The following is a 5000-nucleotide window of genomic DNA, read 5'->3' as shown; positions in this document are numbered from 1 at the left end:
CGAATTGCGGAATGGTCTTCAAACTATACACTGACGGTGGGGAGCATTATTTACAATGACGCTATTTTTATTTACAAAACTAACCAAGGACCTGTGATTGTTCTTTCTGGGGGGGAGACAGTCTGCTCTGCATCAATGCACCATGAAAGCACCCAAAAACGCACCAATACACACCCAAGCACCAATCGGTGCAGTCACCACTGTTCATCAATAAAATAAAACCAACAAACCCAAACCCTGCAGGTGTCTCTTGCTCTTCGGCTCCCTCTGCTGGTTATTATTATTTGTTCTTCCAGATGTTGTCATTCCTTTGCTTTGCTTACTGGCGGCCTATTTGTATTAAAACTTGCCCCCAATGTGTCCATTTTTATTTATTTTATTTATGGCCCACAGGGCCGACTACGTGTGGTTCACCTGTGGGGCATCGGTGCCCTGTGGCCAAGGTCCGCCAGCAAGATGTCGGGCCCTCATGGCCGGTTCCAGCAGAGGGGCCATGCCCCAACCCATGGGGTCCATAAGTGGTGCTTGGCCACAGACATGTGGTCCATAATGTGGTGCATCGATGCAGACAGCTGGTTCTGGGAATTCCAGGCGCACAATGGAGGACTCACGCACGCTCCCCTCGGCACCCAATGGCGCACAGGTCATGTGGGAGACAAAAGAGACAATTGAGCGAGGGGTAAGGTCACAAGGGTACACATCAATAAGGCAATGCAAGGCGAAATGCGTACGGAGGGCGAAGTGAGAAAGCTCGTCCCTACCGTACGTCACCCCCCTGTCACCTACACTACCCTTGCCCTTACCCCATATTTACAAAATCTACCCATTTACAAATTCGTCACTACTGTCACGTCTTCCCCATATTTCTCCTATACCAAATTCGTCTCCACAATCGCTCTACTTCAAAATTTGCCATCACCAAATTCATCATCAATCCTCATAAGGAGGAAGAGATGGAACATCAAAGCACAATGTCACACCCACGTCATGATGCGTCTCACAATCCAAACATTTGCATCATAAAAAATAATCAAAACATGGCATGGTGTGGAGTACCTGTCACCTCAGGTGAGTGGATGCAGATGGTGCGAGGAGACTTCATCCTAACTACTTTCTAAATGACATTAACACACTTTACACTACCCGGGGTCTCTCCCTGCCAATCCATTGGCCAACTTACACTATGGGTTCTAAAAACCAATTCCCATTGCCCAAACTGTGGTGCTTCTCAATTTGGGGTCTCACTCCCCCGATTCATCTCCCGGTGCCCTCGCACAATTTCTGGGCTGCGACGTGTAGCTCTCCCAGCAGGTCTACCCACCTGCACACCTCCACCACTGCAGTTGCCACCCGAGCTTACCTAGCTCCTTAACCTAACCTATCTACTGGGGAAAGCCCCTCCTGGCTCTGTCACCCCTTGGTGCCCTCTGGCACTGGGCTACCCGGGTCCGTCCTCCGGATCCTCGGGCCCCGTCCACAACTACCGGCTCCCAGAGCCCACCTGCGGCCTCACCTGGCCGACATCCTCACAGTGGTGGAGTGCCCAACCAACTACACACACTAACAGGCTACACGCCCAGCCATTTCCACAACACTAATGCACCCATCCAAACATCATTCTTCCACTCGCACCACAGATGCCAATATCCAACCACAATTTACCTATACCCTCTACCTAACACTTACACTACCCGCCCCGGGTATTCGTGATGGGGGTCCACTCTTCCCCCATTCACACCTTCGCACCATCCACTCCACTCCACAATTTCCACCATACTCACTCCACGACCATCCATTCCAATACTCCATTTATTCCACACTACCATTCTCCATACCTGTTGTTGCACACCTGTGCCCTCACACCTGGTGCCACCTGCACCCTCCTTTCTTCCTGGACCATTTGGTCATCACAATACACATCACCATCACTCACTCATACACTGCTCCATCCACCTGTTCAGTTGCACACCTGTGCAATCACACCTGTTCAATCCTCAAACACACGGCATCATCTCATCTAACTACTCCCCTCTGAAACTTGCGCTTCCCAGTCGCCCCTTTAAACTATTGCGCTCCCACGTCATTATCATCCACGCTAATCTACCTGCGTCCCCACTACAGGTATCAGTCACTAACTAATCTTAACGTTACCTAATGTCATCTTCGCTAGATCCCTACACACAATATCCTAACCCACCCGGGCTAGTTTTCACTGCCATACACCCCATAAACTATAGCGCATTTGCCCCACCTCGCCGTGAGGGATGGTGGATTGCCCATCCCACCACATCGGGGAGGTCCCACTATCAATTTTGCTCGTCCAAATTCCAACCAATTCAAAAAATTTCCATTTACTGCCAATTCTACCCATCACCGTACCAATCATCAAATTTTGCTTTTTTTTTCTAATTTCGGGGCCAAAACACTATTCTCATCACCCGTCTACTTATTAGGTCCTCTCGGTGCGCCAATTCCCTTCTAAAGCTCGGCTTCGTACAGCCGAGCAATGAATGCGGGTTGTTTTGTGCCAGCGGCTGGATACGTCCCGCATTCGGGGCAGGGACGGGGGCTTACCCGGGCCGAGATCCCACGCACCACCTCGGCGTGGAGCCATCCAATGTCCCGATCTCGACCTGCCGGCACGTCTCAACAAAAAGTGGTCGCCATGACGACCCTTCCTATCGAGCTGCCCGCTCCGCCTAGTGGAGCACGGACGTGGCCGTTCCAAGCGAGGCCCAGCGTGGATCGCGTACGGCGGTCCTTTCGAACCCGCCGTGGCTCGGATCCCCGCTGGTTCTCGCGGCACGCGAAGCCCGGCACGCACCGAGGGCCCGATTCGGCTAAAAGTCGCTCTAACCGCTAACCCGGTTACCGTCGATGCCTCACCTGCATGCTTACACGCATACGCTACCCCTTTCTTGCTCATACCTCCAGCTGTTCCCATGCTCCTCGTACCTTTCCTTACACACCTCGGTACACTCATTCCGCTCACCGACTTGGTCACACACCTGACCACCGAACACCTTGGCACACATTCGTCGCTCGCACACCTCACCAACACAACTCTTCGCGCCCCTTCCTCGGTCACCTCCTCTGTGACAATCACAGGTGTGCTTTCACTCGCACACCCAACCACGTGCCTCACGACCAACTCAAGTGTGCATTCCCACACACGCTCTACCATTCCAGGTGTGCATCCTTCCATTCCAGGTGTACATCCTCGCTCACCTGTCACAACCAACTCACGCTCCGTGTCACTCTCACTACTCTCACCTCCACTCTTGACAGCGCACTCACCCTTACTCTCGACAGCGCACTCTTTCCTCATGCACCCGTCCGTTACACACCTTTCTCGCGCACACTCTTGCGCACACTCTCCCGTTACATCCTCTGTAACACTCCCCACAGGCGTGCATTCTCCCTTACTCTTGACAGCATGCGCTTTCCCCATGCACCCGTCCGTTACACACCTTTCTCGCGCATCCTCTTGCGCACACTCTTTCGTTACTTCCTCCGTAACACTCGCCACACCGCGCTTCCATGTGCTCCCTCGCACACGCGCTACGACCGACTCACTCTCGACAGCACACTCACTGGTCGGCGCGCACTTTTTCCTCACACACCCCATGGTCGGACATTCTCGCACACCTCTTTTTTCGCACACCTCACCTGTCACACACTTCACCAACGGCCTCTCACGAACACCCGGGTCTAAATCAACCCCCAAGCCGACTGAAGCTTTCCTCACATCATATACATTTCCGATTATATCGCCACTCACCTTGGCACCTCGTCTCCGCACCTCCTTTGCCACCTGCAAACTCTTTATTTGGTTAGTGAGCAGCACATCATGAGTTGAGCACCGACCTTGTACATATTCCATTACTTCCTCCTTTATCTCCCTCTTAGTTTCTGTCCGTCCCTTCTTAATTTCACTCACCTCTTCTTCCACTTCCTCTAATTTTTGCTTCACCTCTCTTATTTCCCGGTGCGTCTCCTCAAGTTCGTCCTCTAAGGCTACCGTGACCGTCTCTATGTGCATCCTCACCTGCCGGTCCTTTGTCTCCATTATCTCTGTCACCTCGTCCACCCTCATTGTCAGTCCCTCACGTACCATCTGACATTGCCTCTGTGTCGCTATTAATTCGTTTTTTATTTCTTTTTGTGTCGCCTTTAACCCTCCGAGTACTGCAGTGTTCCTTTGAACCTGCTTCACTAACTCCGTTTGTCCCTCCGTCAGCTGTTCCACCTCCTCTGTCAGACCCTCTATGCCCCCCTGTAACCTAGCCGTATTATTCCTCACCTCTTTCTCCATACGCTTCTCACCTCGCTTTACCTCCTCGCGTAGCCCCGAAACCTCCTCACTCACACCTCGTCGTATCCCCTCTTTCATCTCCTCCATCTCTTTTGTAGATGCCACCCTCATCTGTCCCAATTCATCCCTCTGAGCATCCAGTTTACTTTCTAACCCGATTTGCACCTCCTCTATCTGGTTCCCCATTCGTTTGATTTCCCGGGCAGATTGCTTCCTATTTCCCGCAATTTGTCTTCCATCCTATTTTCTAACCCCATTAACCCATTTTTCACCTCTTTTATCCCATTGTCTAACCCCTCAAATTTCTTGTCTAATCCCTCACCTGTACCCCTCGCTTCGTCCCTCATTACCCCCATTTGGCCCTCCAATCGCTCACCCTGAGCATCCATCCGGTTCCCCATTACCCCCATTTGGCCCTCCAATCGCTCACCCTGAGCATCCATCCGGTTCCCCATTACCCCCATTTGGCCCTCCAATCGCTCACCCAATCGCTCAATTTGGCTCCCCATACTCATCTGTACAGCTGCCTGTAGCTGCGCAATGAGAGCCTGCATGTCAATCGGCTGCATGTTAAAGCCCGTTGATACAGCGGGCTCGGCTACCGCGCGCTCGTGCGAGGCGCCTTTTTGCGCGCCTGAAACCTCGTACGCGAGCGCCATTTTGTGCGTCTGATACCCCCTCAACC

Source organism: Myxine glutinosa, chromosome 12, assembly GCF_964187855.1.
Source record: "Myxine glutinosa chromosome 12, kmMyxGlut1.1, whole genome shotgun sequence".
NCBI classification, from domain to species: Eukaryota; Metazoa; Chordata; class Myxini; order Myxiniformes; family Myxinidae; genus Myxine; species Myxine glutinosa.
Note: the sequence above shows the minus strand (reverse complement) of the source record.